Here is a 15,189-nt window from a genome sequence, read left to right on the forward strand (position 1 = left end):
CAAAGCCCCTACACATACAGATGCTACTAATACAAAACCAAACACACACACAAATGCCTTCTCCTCCAACAGAACTCCCACTCAGACTCCCCTGTTTACAGCTCTGTTTGCTAGCTCCTGTGCCGCTGCCTGACTGGCTGCTACCTTTATAGGACCCCTAGTCAGTGAAGCCCCGCCCCCTAATCAGGGCTCAGATTCTCTCCCAGCACAAAGCCTCTACTCATACAGATACTACCAATACAAAACCAAACACACACAAATACCTTCTCTTCCAACAGAACTCCCTCTCAAACTCCCCTGTTTACAGCTCAGTTTGCTAGCTCCTGTTCCGCTGCAGCTGTCTGTGCCCCTGCCTGACTGGCTGCTCCCTTTATAGGACCCGTAGTCAGTGAAGCCCCGCCCCCTAATCAGGGCTCAGCTTTTCTCCCAGCACAAAGCCCCTACACATACAGATACTACCAATACAAAACCAAACACACACAAATGCCTTCTCCTCCAACAGAAGTCCCACTCAGACTCCCCTGTTTACAGTTCTGTTTGCTAGCTCCTGTGCCGCTGCCTGACTGGCTGCTACCTTTATAGGAACCCTAGTCAGTGAAGCCCCGCCCCCTAATCAGGGCTCAGCTTCTCTCCCAGCACAAAGCCCCTCCAAGCCTCTGCACATACCGATACTACCAATACAAAACCAAACACACACAAATACCTTCTCCTCCAACAGAAGTCCCACTCAAACTCCCCTGTTTACAGCTCTGTTTGCTAGCTCCTGTGCCGCTGCCTGACTGGCTGCTACCTTTATAGGACCCCTAGTCAGTGAAGCCCCGCCCCCTAATCAGGGCTCAGCTTCGCTCCCAGCACAAAGCCCCTCCAAGCCTCTACTCATACAGATACTACCAATACAATACCAAACACACACACAAATACCTTCTCCTCCAACAGAACTCCCACTCAAACTCCCCTGTTTACAGCTCTGTTTGCTAGCTCCTGTGCTGCTGCCTGACTGGCTGCTACCTTTATAGGACCCCTTGTCAGTGAAGCCCCGCCCCCTAATCACGGCTCAGCTTTTCTCCCAGCACAAAGCCCCTACACATACAGATACTGCCAATACAATACCAAACACACACACAAACACCTTCTCCTCCAACAGAACTCCCACTCATACTCCCCTGTTTAGAGCTCTGTTTGCTAGCTCCTGTGTCGCTGCCTGACTGGCTGCTACCTTTCTAGGACCCCTAGTCAGTGAAGCCCCGCCCCCTAATCAGGGCTCAGCTTTTCTCCCAGCACAAAGACCCTACACATACAGATACTACCAATACAAAACCAAACACACACAAATACCTTCTCTTCCAACAGAACTCCCACTCAAACTCCCCTGTTTACAGCTCTGTTTGCTAGCTCCTGTACCGCTGCAGCTGTGTGTGTCGCTGCCTGACTGGCTGCTCCCTTTATAGGACCCCTCGTCAGTGAAGCCCCGCCCCCTAATCAGGGCTCAGCTTCTCTCCCAGCACAAAGCCCCTCCAAGCCTCTACACATACAGATACCAACAATACAAAACCAAACACACACACAAATACCTTCTCCTCCAACAGAACTCCCACTCAAACTCCCCTGTTTACAGCACTGTTTGCTAGCTGCTGTGCCGCTGCCTGACTGGCTGCTACCTTTATAGGACGCCTAGTCAGTGAAGCCCCGCCCCCTTATCAGGGCTCAGCTTCTCTCCCAGCACAAAGTCTCTACACATACAGATACTACCAATACAAAACCAAACACACACAAACACCTTCTCCTCCAACAGAACTCCCACTCATACTCCCCTGTTTACAGCTCTGTTTGCTAGCTCCTGTGCCGCTGCCTGACTGGCTGCTACCTTTATAGGACCCCTAGTCAGTGAAGCCCCGCCCCCTAATCAGGGCTCAGCTTCGCTCCCAGCACAAAGCCCCTCCAAGCCTCTACACATACAGATACTACCAATACAAAACCAAAAACACACACAAATACCTTCTCCTCCAACAGAACTCCCACTCAAACTCCACTGTTTACAGCTCTGTTTGCTAGCTCCTGTACCGCTGCAGCTGTCTGTGCCGCTGCCTGACTGGCTGCTACCTTTATAGGACCCCTCGTCAGTGAAGCCCCGCCCCCTAATCAGGGCTCAGCTTCTCTCCCAGCACAAAGCCCCTCCAAGCCTCTACACATACTGATACCAACAATACAAAACCAAACACACACACAAATACCTTCTCCTCCAACAGAACTCCCACTCAAACTCCCCTGTTTACAGCTCTGTTTGCTAGCTCCTGTACCGCTGCAGCTGTCTGTGCAGCTGCCTGACTGGCTGCTCCCTTTATAGGACCCCTAGTCAGTGAAGCCCCGCCCCCTAATCAGGGCTCAGCTTCTCTCGCAGCACAAAGCCCCTACACATACAGATACCACCAACACAAAACCCAACACACACAAATACCTTCTCCTCCAACAGAACTCCCAATCAAACTCCCCTGTTTACAGCTCTGTTTGCTAGCTCCTGTGCCGCTGCAGCTGTCCGTGCCGCCGCCTGACTGGCTGCTCCCTTTATAGGACCCCTAGTCAGTGAAGCCCCGCCCCCTAATCAGGGCTCAGCTTCTCTCCCAGCACAAGGCCCCTACACATACAGATGCTACTAATACAAAACCAAACACACACACAAATGCCTTCCCCTCCAACAGAACTCCCACTCAGACTCCCCTGTTTACAGCTCTGTTTGCTAGCTCCTGTGCCGCTGCCTGACTGGCTGCTACCTTTATAGGACCCCTAGTCAGTGAAGCCCCGCCCCCTAATCAGGGCACAGCTTCTCTCCCAGCACAAAGCCCCTCCAAGCCTCTACACATACAGATACTACCAATACAATACCAAACACACACACAAATACCTTCTCCTCCAACAGAAGTCCCACTCAAACTCCCCTGTTTACAGCTCTGTTTGCTAGCTCCTGTACCGCTGCAGCTGTCTGTGTTGCTGCCTGACTGGCTGCTCCCTTTATAGGACCCCTAGTCAGTGAAGCCCCGCCCCCTAATCAGGGCTCAGCTTCTCTCGGAGCACAAAGCCCCTACACATACAGATACCACCAATACAAAACCAAACACACACAAATACCTTCTCCTCCAACAGAACTCCCAATCAAACTCCCCTGTTTACAGCTCTGTTTGCTAGCTCCTGTGCCGCTGCGTGACTGGCTTCTACCTTTATAGGACCCCTAGTCAGTGAAGCCCCGCCCCCTAATCAGGGCTCAGCTTCGCTCCCAGCACAATGCCCCTCCAAGCCTCTACACATACAGATACTACCAATACAAAACCAAACACACACACAAATAGCTTCTCCTCCAACAGAACTCCCACTCAAAGTCCCCTATTTACAGCTCTGTTTGCTAGCTCCTGTACCGCTGCAGCTGTCTGTGTCGCTGCCTGACTGGCTGCTCCCTTTATAGGACCCCTCGTCAGTGAAGCCCCGCCCCCTAATCAGGGCTCAGCTTCTCTCCCAGCACAAAGCCCCTCCAAGCCTCTACACATACAGATACCACCAACACAAAACCAAACACACACAAATACCTTCTCCTCGAACAGAACTCCCACTCAAACTCCCCTGTTTACAGCTCTGTTTGCTAGCTCCTGTGCCCCTGAAGCTGTCTGTGACGCTGCCTGACTGGCTGCTACAATCATAGGACCCCTAGTCAGCGAAGCCCCGCCCCCTAATCAGGGCTCAGCTTCTCTCCCAGCACAAAGCCCCTCCAAGCCTCTACAAATACAGATACCACCAATACAAAACCAAACACACACACAAATACCTTCTCCTCAAACAGAACTCCCACTCAAACTCCCCTGTTTACAGCTCTGTTTGCTAGCTCCTGTGCTGCTGCCTGACTGGCTGCTACCTTTATAGGACCCCTTGTCAGTGAAGCCCCGCCCCCTAATCACGGCTCAGCTTTTCTCCCAGCACAAAGCCCCTACACATACAGATACTGCCAATACAATACCAAACACACACACAAACACCTTCTCCTCCAACAGAACTCCCACTCATACTCCCCTGTTTAGAGCTCTGTTTGCTAGCTCCTGTGTCGCTGCCTGACTGGCTGCTACCTTTCTAGGACCCCTAGTCAGTGAAGCCCCGCCCCCTAATCAGGGCTCAGCTTTTCTCCCAGCACAAAGACCCTACACATACAGATACTACCAATACAAAACCAAACACACACAAATACCTTCTCTTCCAACAGAACTCCCACTCAAACTCCCCTGTTTACAGCTCTGTTTGCTAGCTCCTGTACCGCTGCAGCTGTCTGTGTCGCTGCCTGACTGTCTGCTCCCTTTATAGGACCCCTCGTCAGTGAAGCCCCGCCCCCTAATCAGGGCTCAGCTTCTCTCCCAGCACAAAGCCCCTCCAAGCCTCTACACATACAGATACCAACAATACAAAACCAAACACACACACAAATACCTTCTCCTCCAACAGAACTCCCACTCAAACTCCCCTGTTTACAGCACTGTTTGCTAGCTGCTGTGGCGCTGCCTGACTGGCTGCTACCTTTATAGGACGCCTAGTCAGTGAAGCCCCGCCCCCTTATCAGGGCTCAGCTTCTCTCCCAGCACAAAGTCTCTACACATACAGATACTACCAATACAAAACCAAACACACACAAACACCTTCTCCTCCAACAGAACTCCCACTCATACTCCCCTGTTTACAGCTCTGTTTGCTAGCTCCTGTGCCGCTGCCTGACTGGCTGCTACCTTTATAGGACCCCTAGTCAGTGAAGCCCCGCCCCCTAATCAGGGCTCAGCTTCGCTCCCAGCACAAATCCCCTCCAAGCCTCTACACATACAGATACTACCAATACAAAACCAAACACACACACAAATGCCTTCTCCTCGAACAGAACTCCCACTCAAACTCCCCTGTTTACAGCTCTGTTTGCTAGCTCCTGTACCGCTGCAGCTGTCTGTGCAGCTGCCTGACTGGCTGCTCCCTTTATAGGACCCCTAGTCAGTGAAGCCCCGCCCCCTAATCAGGGCTCAGCTTCTCTCCCAGCACAAAGCCCCTACACATACAGATACTACCAATACAAAACCAAACACACACAAATACCTTCTCCTCCAACAGAACTCCCACTCAAACTCCCCTGTTTACAGCTCTGTTTGCTAGATCCTGTGCCCCTGGAGCTGTCTGTGACGCTGCCTGACTGGCTGCTACAATCATAGGACCCCTAGTCAGCGAAGCCCCGCCCCCTAATCAGGGCTCAGCTTCTCTCCCAGCACAAAGCCCCTACACATACAGATACCACCAACACAAAACCAAACACACACACAAATGCCTTCTCCTCCCACAGAACTCCCACTCAAACTCCCCTGTTTACAGCTCTGTTTGCTAGCTCCTGTGCCAATGCAGCTGTCTGTGCTGCTGCCTGACTGGCTGCTACCTTTATAGGACCCCTAGTCAGTGAAGCCCCGCCCCCTAATCAGGGCTCAGCTTCTCTCCCAGCACAAATCCCCTCCAAGCCTCTACACATACAGATACTACCAATACAAAACCAAACACACACACAAATGCCTTCTCCTCCAACAGAACTCCCACTCAAACTCCCCTGTTTACAGCTCTGTTTGCTAGCTCCAGTGGCGCTGCAGCTGTCTGTGCCGCTGCCTGACTGGCTGCTACCTTTATAGGACCCCTAGTCAGTGAAGCCCCGCCCTCTCATCAGGGCTCAGCTTTTCTCCCAGCACAAAGCCCCTACACATACAGATACTACCAATACAAAACCAAACACACACAAATACCTTCTCCTCCAACAGAAGTCCCACTCAAACTCCCCTGTTTACAGCTCTGTTTGCTAGCTCCTGTGCCGCTGCCTGACTGGCTGCTACCTTTATAGGACCCCTAGTCAGTGAAGCCCCGCCCCCTAATCAGGGCTCAGCTTCTCTTCCAGCACAAAGCCCCTCCAAGCCTCTACACATACAGATACTACCAATACAATACCAAACACACACACAAATACCTTCTCCTCCAACAGAAGTCCCACTCAAACTCCCCTGTTTTCAGCTCTGTTTGCTAGCTCCTGTACCGCTGCAGCTGTCTGTGTTGCTGCCTGACTGGCTGCTACCTTTATAGGACCCCTAGACAGGGAAGCACCGCCCCCTAATCAGGGCACAGCTTCTCTCCCAGCACAAAGCCCCTACACATACAGATACCACCAACACAAAACCAAACACACACAAATACCTTCTCCTCCAACAGAACTCCCACTCAAACTCCCCTGTTTACAGCTCTGTTTGCTAGCTCCTGTGCCAATGCAGCTCTCTGTGCTGCTGCCTGACTGGCTGCTACCTTTATAGGACCCCTAGACAGGGAAGCCCCGCCCCCTAATCAGGGCTCAGCTTCTCTCCCAGCACAAATCCCCTCCAAGTCTCTACACATACAGATACTACCAATACAAAACCAAACACACACACAAATGCCTTCTCCTCCAACAGAACTCCCACTCCAACTCCCGTGTTTACAGCTCTGTTTGCTAGCTCCTGTGCCAATGCAGCTCTCTGTGCTGCTGCCTGACTGGCTGCTACCTTTATAGGACCCCTAGTCAGTGAAGCCCCGCCCCCTAATCAGGGCTCAGATTCTCTCCCAGCACAAAGACCCTACACATACAGATACTACCAATACAAAACCAAACACACACAAACACCTTCTCCTCCAACAGAACTCCCACTCATACTCCCCTGTTTACAGCTCTGTTTGCTAGCTCCTGTGCCGCTGCCTGACTGGCTGCTACCTTTATAGGACCCCTCGTCAGTGAAGCCCCGCCCCCTAATCAGGGCTCAGCTTCGCTCCCAGCACAAAGCCCCTCCAAGCCTCTACACATACAGATACTACCAATACAAAACCAAAAACACACACAAATACCTTCTCCTCCAACAGAACTCCCACTCAAACTGCCCTGTTTACAGCTCTGTTTGCTACCTCCTGTGCCGCTGCAGCTGTCTGTGTCGCTGCCTGACTGGCTGCTCCCTTTATAGGACCCCTAGTCAGTGAAGCCCCGCCCCCTAATCAGGGCTCAGCTTCTCTCCCAGCACAAAGCCCCTCCAAGCCTCTACACATACAGATACCAACAATACAAAACCAAACACACACACACAAATACCTTCTCTTCCAACAGAACTCCCACTCAAACTCCCCTGTTTACAGCTCTCTTTGCTAGCTCCTGTGCCACTGCAGCTGTCTGTGCCGCTGCCTGACTGGCTGCTGCCTTTATAGGACCCCTAGTCAGTGAAGCCCGCCCCCTAATCAGGGCTCAGCTTCTCTCTCAGCACAAAGCCCCTACACATACAGATACCACCAACACAAAACCAAACACACACACAAATACCTTCTCCTCCAACAGAACTCCCACTCAAACTCCCCTGTTTACAGCTCTGTTTGCTAGCTCCTGTACCGCTGCAGCTGTCTGTGCAGCTGCCTGACTGGCTGCTCCCTTTATAGGACCCCTAGTCAGTGAAGCCCCGCCCCCTAATCAGGGCTCAGCTTCTCTCGCAGCACAAAGCCCCTACACATACAGATACCACCAACACAAAACCAAACACACACACAAATACCTTCTCCTCCAACAGAACTCCCACTCAGACTCCCCTGTTTACAGCTCTGTTTGCTAGCTCCTGTGCCGCTGCCTGACTGGCTGCTAGCTCTATAGGACCCCTAGTCAGGGAAGTCCCGACCCCTAATAAGGGCTCAGCTTCTCTCCCAGCACAAAGCCCCTACACATACAAATACTACCAATACAAAACCAAACACACACACAAACACCTTCTCCTCCAACACAACTCCCACTCAAACTCCCCTGTTTACAGCTCTGTTTGCTAGCTCCTGTGCTGCTGCCTGACTGGCTGCTACCTTTATAGGACCCCTAGTCAGTGAAGCCCCGCCCCCTAATCAGGGCTCAGCTTTTTTCCCAGCACAAAGACCCTACACATACAGATACTACCAATACAAAACCAAACACACACAAATACCTTCTCTTCCAACAGAACTCCCACTCAAACTCCCCTGTTTACAGCTCTGTTTGCTAGCTCCTGTACCGCTGCAGCTGTCTGTGTCGCTGCCTGACTGTCTGCTCCCTTTATAGGACCCCTCGTCAGTGAAGCCCCGCCCCCTAATCAGCGCTCAGCTTCTCTCCCAGCACAAAGCCCCTCCAAGCCTCTACACATACAGATACCAACAATACAAAACCAAACACACACACAAATACCTTCTCCTCCAACAGAACTCCCACTCAAACTCCCCTGTTTACAGCTCTTTGCTAGCTCCTGTGCCACTGCAGCTGTCTGTGCCGCTGCCTGACTGGCTGCTGCCTTTATAGGACCCCTAGTCAGTGAAGCCCGCACCCTAATCAGGGCTCAGCTTCTCTCTCAGCACAAAGCCCCTTCACATACAGATACCACCAACACAAAACCAAACACACACAAATACCTTCTCCTCCAACAGAACTCCCAATCAAACTCCCCTGTTTACAGCTCTGTTTGCTAGCTCCTGTGCCGCTGCCTGACTGGCTGCTACCTTTATAGGACCCCTAGTCAGTGAAGCCCCGCCCCCTAATCAGGGCTCAGATTCTCTCCCAGCACAAAGCCTCTACTCATACAGATACTACCAATACAAAACCAAACACACACAAGTACCTTCTCCTCCAACAGAACTCCCTCTCTAACTCCCCTGTTTACAGCTCAGTTTGCTAGCTCCTGTTCCGCTGCAGCTGTCTGTGCCCCTGCCTGACTGGCTGCTCCCTTTATAGGACCCGTAGTCAGTGAAGCCCCGCCCCCTAATCAGGGCTCAGCTTTTCTCCCAGCACAAAGCCCCTAAACATACAGATACTACCAATACAAAACCAAACACACACAAATACCTTCTCCTCCAACAGAAGTCCCACTCAAACTCCCCTGTTTACAGCTCTGTTTGCTAGCTCCTGTACCGCTGCAGCTGTCTGTGTCGCTGCCTGACTGTCTGCTCCCTTTATAGGACCCCTCGTCAGTGAAGCCCCGCCCCCTAATCAGGGCTCAGCTTCTCTCGCAGCACAAAGCCCCTACACATACAGATACCACCAATACAAAACCAAACACACACAAATACCTTCTCCTCCAACAGAACTCCCAATCAAACTCCCCTGTTTACAGCTCTGTTTGCTAGCTCCTGTGCCGCTGCAGGTGTCCGTGCCGCCGCCTGACTGGCTGCTCCCTTTATAGGACCCCTAGTCAGTGAAGCCCCGCCCCCTAATCAGGGCTCAGCTTCTCTCCCAGCACAAAGCCCCTACACATACAGATGCTACTAATACAAAACCAAACACACACACAAATGCCTTCTCCTCCAACAGAACTCCCACTCAGACTCCCCTGTTTACAGCTCTGTTTGCTAGCTCCTGTGCCGCTGCCTGACTGGCTGCTACCTTTATAGGACCCCTAGTCAGTGAAGCCCCGCCCCCTAATCAGGGCTCAGATTCTCTCCCAGCACAAAGCCCCTACTCATACAGATACTACCAATACAAAACCAAACACACACAAATACCTTCTCTTCCAACAGAACTCCCTCTCAAACTCCCCTGTTTACAGCTCTGTTTGCTAGCTCCTGTGCCGCTGCCTGAGTGGCTGCTTCCTTTATAGGAACCCTAGTCAGTGAAGCCCCGGCCCCTAATCAGGGCTCAGCTTCTCTCCCAGCACAAAGCCCCTCCAAGCCTCTACACATACAGATACTACCAATACAATACCAAACACACACACAAATACCTTCTCCTCCAACAGAAGTCCCACTCAAACTCCCCTGTTTACAGCTCTGTTTGCTAGCTCCTGTGCTGCTGCCTGACTGGCTGCTACCTTTATAGGACCCCAAGTCAGTGAAGCCCCGCCCCCTAATCAGGGCTCAGCTTCGCTCCGAGCACAAAGCCCCTCCAAGCCTATACACATACAGATACCACCAATACAAAACCAAACACACACAGAAATACCTTCTCTTCCAACAGAACTCCCACTCAAACTCCCCTGTTTACAGCTCTGTTTGCTAGCTCCTGTACCGCTGCAGCTGTCTGTGTCGCTGCCTGACTGTCTGCTCCCTTTATAGGACCCCTCGTCAGTGAAGCCCCGCCCCCTAATCAGGGCTCAGCTTCTCTCGCAGCACAAAGCCCCTACACATACAGATACCACCAATACAAAACCAAACACACACAAATACCTTCTCCTCCAACAGAACTCCCAATCAAACTCCCCTGTTTACAGCTCTGTTTGCTAGCTCCTGTGCCGCTGCAGGTGTCCGTGCCGCCGCCTGACTGGCTGCTCCCTTTATAGGACCCCTCGTCAGTGAAGCCCCGCCCCCGAATCAGGGCTCAGCTTCTCTCCCAGCACAAAGCCCCTACACATACAGATGCTACTAATACAAAACCAAACACACACACAAATGCCTTCTCCTCCAACAGAACTCCCACTCAGACTCCCCTGTTTACAGCTCTTTGCTAGCTCCTGTGCCACTGCAGCTGTCTGTGCCGCTGCCTGACTGGCTGCTGCCTTTATAGGACCCCTAGTCAGTGAAGCCCGCACCCTAATCAGGGCTCAGCTTCTCTCTCAGCACAAAGCCCCTTCACATACAGATACCACCAACACAAAACCAAACACACACAAATACCTTCTCCTCCAACAGAACTCCCACTCAAACTCCCCTGTTTACAGCTCTGTTTGCTAGCTCCTGTGCCGCTGCCTGACTGGCTGCTACCTTTATAGGACCCCTAGTCAGTGAAGCCCCGCCCCCTAATCAGGGCTCAGATTCTCTCCCAGCACAAAGCCTCTACTCATACAGATACTACCAATACAAAACCAAACACACACAAGTACCTTCTCCTCCAACAGAACTCCCTCTCTAACTCCCCTGTTTACAGCTCAGTTTGCTAGCTCCTGTTCCGCTGCAGCTGTCTGTGCCCCTGCCTGACTGGCTGCTCCCTTTATAGGACCCGTAGTCAGTGAAGCCCCGCCCCCTAATCAGGGCTCAGCTTTTCTCCCAGCACAAAGCCCCTACACATACAGATACTACCAATACAAAACCAAACACACACAAATACCTTCTCCTCCAACAGAAGTCCCACTCAAACTCCCCTGTTTACAGCTCTGTTTGCTAGCTCCTGTGCCGCTGCCTGAGTGGCTGCTTCCTTTATAGGAACCCTAGTCAGTGAAGCCCCGGCCCCTAATCAGGGCTCAGCTTCTCTCCCAGCACAAAGCCCCTCCAAGCCTCTACACATACAGATACTACCAATACAAAACCAAACACACACAAATACCTTCTCCTCCAACAGAACTCCCTCTCAAACTCCCCTGTTTACAGCTCAGTTTTGTAGCTCCTGTTCCGCTGCAGCTGTCTGTGCCCCTGCCTGACTGGCTGCTCCCTTTATAGGACCCCTAGTCAGTGAAGCCCCGCCCCCTAATCAGGGCTGAGCTTCGCTCCCAGCACAAAGCCCCTCCAAGCCTCTACACATACAGATACCACCAATACAATACCAAACACACACACAAATACCTTCTCCTCCAACAGAAGTCCCACTCAAACTCCCCTGTTTACAGCTCTGTTTGCTAGCTCCTGTACCGCTGCAGCTGTCTGTGTCGCTGCCTGACTGTCTGCTCCCTTTATAGGACCCCTCGTCAGTGAAGCCCCGCCCCCTAATCAGGGCTCAGCTTCTCTCGCAGCACAAAGCCCCTACACATACAGATACCACCAATACAAAACCAAACACACACAAATACCTTCTCCTCCAACAGAACTCCCAATCAAACTCCCCTGTTTACAGCTCTGTTTGCTAGCTCCTGTGCCGCTGCAGGGGTCCGTGCCGCCGCCTGACTGGCTGCTCCCTTTATAGGACCCCTAGTCAGTGAAGCCCCGCCCCCTAATCAGGGCTCAGCTTCTCTCCCAGCACAAAGCCCCTACACATACAGATGCTACTAATACAAAACCAAACACACACACAAATGCCTTCTCCTCCAACAGAACTCCCACTCAGACTCCCCTGTTTACAGCTCTGTTTGCTAGCTCCTGTGCCGCTGCCTGACTGGCTGCTACCTTTGTAGGACCCCTAGTCAGTGAAGCCCCGCCCCCTAATCAGGGCTCAGATTCTCTCCCAGCACAGAGCCCCTACTCATACAGATACTACCAATACAAAACCAAACACACACAAATACCTTCTCTTCCAACAGAACTCCCTCTCAAACTCCCCTGTTTACAGCTCTGTTTGCTAGCTCCTGTGCCGCTGCCTGAGTGGCTGCTTCCTTTATAGGAACCCTAGTCAGTGAAGCCCCGGCCCCTAATCAGGGCTCAGCTTCTCTCCCAGCACAAAGCCCCTCCAAGACTCTACACATACAGATACTACCAATACAAAACCAAACACACACAAATACCTTCTCCTCCAACAGAACTCCCTCTCAAACTCCCCTGTTTACAGCTCAGTTTTGTAGCTCCTGTTCCGCTGCAGCTGTCTGTGCCCCTGCCTGACTGGCTGCTCCCTTTATAGGACCCCTAGTCAGTGAAGCCCCGCCCCCTAATCAGGGCTCAGCTTCGCTCCCAGCACAAAGCCCCTCCAAGCCTCTACACATACAGATACTACCAATACAATACCAAACACACACACAAATACCTTCTCTTCCAACAGAACTCCCTCTCAAACTCCCCTGTTTACAGCTCAGTTTGCTAGCTCCTGTTCCGCTGCAGCTGTCTGTGCCCCTGCCTGACTGGCTGCTCCCTTTATAGGACCCGTAGTCAGTGAAGCCCCGCCCCCTAATCAGGGCTCAGCTTTTCTCCCAGCACAAAGCCCCTACACATACAGATACTACCAATACAAAACCAAACACACACAAATGCCTTCTCCTCCAACAGAAGTCCCACTCAGACTCCACTGTTTACAGTTCTGTTTGCTAGCTCCTGTGCCGCTGCCTGACTGGCTGCTACCTTTATAGGAACCCTAGTCAGTGAAGCCCCGCCCCCTAATCAGGGCTCAGCTTCTCTCCCAGCACAAAGCCCCTCCAAGCCTCTACACATACAGATACTACCAATACAAAACCAAACACACACAAATACCTTCTCCTCCAACAGAAGTCCCACTCAAACTCCCCTGTTTACAGCTCTGTTTGCTAGCTCCTGTTCCGCTGCAGCTGTCTGTGTTGCTGCCTGACTGGCTGCTCCCTTTATAGGACCCCTCGTCAGTGCAGCCCCGCCCCCTAATCAGGGCTCAGCTTCTCTCCCAGCACAAGGCCCCTACACATACAGATACTACCAATACAAAACCAAACACACACAAACACCTTCTCCTCCAACAGAACTCCCACTCATACTCCCCTGTTTAGAGCTCTGTTTGCTAGCTCCTGTGCCGCTGCCTCACTGGCTGCTATCTTTCTAGGACCCCTAGTCAGTGAAGCCCCGCCCCCTAATCAGGGCTCAGCTTTTCTCCCAGCACAAAGACCCTACACATACAGATACTACCAATACAAAACCAAACACACACAAATACCTTCTCTTCCAACAGAACTCCCACTCAAACTCCCGTTTACAGCTCTGTTTGCTAGCTCCTGTACCGCTGCAGCTGTCTGTGTCGCTGCCTGACTGTCTGCTCCCTTTATAGGACCCCTCGTCAGTGAAGCCCCGCCCCCTAATCAGGGCTCAGCTTCTCTCCCAGCACAAAGCCCCTCCAAGCCTCTACACATACAGATACCAACAATACAAAACCAAACACACACACAAATACCTTCTCCTCCAACAGAACTCCCACTCAAACTCCCCTGTTTACAGCTCTGTTTGCTAGCTCCTGTACCGCTGCAGCTGTCTGTGCAGCTGTCTGACTGGCTGCTCCCTTTATAGGACCCCTAGTCAGTGAAGCCCCGCCCCCTAATCAGGGCTCAGCTTCTCTCGGAGCACAAAGTCCCTACACATACAGATACCACCAACACAAAACCAAACACACACAAATACCTTCTCCTCGAACAGAACTCCCACTCAAACTCCCCTGTTTACAGCTCTGTTTGCTAGCTCCTGTGCCGCTGCCTGACTGGCTGCTACCTTTATAGGACCCCTAGTCAGTGAAGCCCCGCCCCCTAATCAGGGCTCAGATTCTCTCCCAGCACAAAGCCTCTACTCATACAGATACTACCAATACAAAACCAAACACACACAAATACCTTCTCTTCCAACAGAACTCCCTCTCAAACTCCCCTGTTTACAGCTCAGTTTGCTAGCTCCTGTTCCGCTGCAGCTGTCTGTGCCCCTGCCTGACTGGCTGGTATCTTTATAGGACCCGTAGTCAGTGAAGCCCCGCCCCCTAATCAGGGCTCAGCTTTTCTCCCAGCACAAAGCCCCTACACATACAGATACTACCAATACAAAACCAAACACACACAAATGCCTTCTCCTCCAACAGAAGTCCCACTCAGACTCCCCTGTTTACAGTTCTGTTTGCTAGCTCCTGTGCCGCTGCCTGACTGGCTGCTACCTTTATAGGAACCCTAGTCAGTGAAGCCCCGCCCCCTACTCAGGGCTCAGCTTCTCTCCCAGCACAAAGCCCCTCCAAGCCTCTACACATACAGATACTACCAATACAAAACCAAACACACACACAAATGCCTTCTCCTCCAACAGAACTCCCACTCAGACTCCCCTGTTTACAGCTCTGTTTGCTAGCTCCTGTTCCGCTGCAGCTGTCTGTGTTGCTGCCTGACTGGCTGCTCCCTTTATAGGACCCCTCGTCAGTGCAGCCCCGCCCCCTAATCAGGGCTCAGCTTCTCTCCCAGCACAAAGCCCCTCCAAGCCTCTACACATACAGATACCAACAATACAAAACCAAACACACACACAAATACCTTCTCCTCCAACAGAACTCCCACTCAAACTCCCCTGTTTACAGCACTGTTTGCTAGCTGCTGTGCCGCTGCCTGACTGGCTGCTACCTTTATAGGACGCCTAGTCAGTGAAGCCCCGCCCCCTTATCAGGGCTCAGCTTCTCTCCCAGCACAAAGTCTCTACACATACAGATACTACCAATACAAAACCAAACACACACAAACACCTTCTCCTCCAACAGAACTCCCACTCATACTCCCCTGTTTACAGCTCTGTTTGCTAGCTCCTGTGCCGCTGCCTGACTGGCTGCTACCTTTATAGGACCCCTAGTCAGTGAAG

The sequence above is a fragment of the Lepidochelys kempii genome, chromosome 17 (genome assembly GCF_965140265.1).
Source record: "Lepidochelys kempii isolate rLepKem1 chromosome 17, rLepKem1.hap2, whole genome shotgun sequence".
NCBI lineage: Eukaryota > Metazoa > Chordata > Testudines > Cheloniidae > Lepidochelys > Lepidochelys kempii.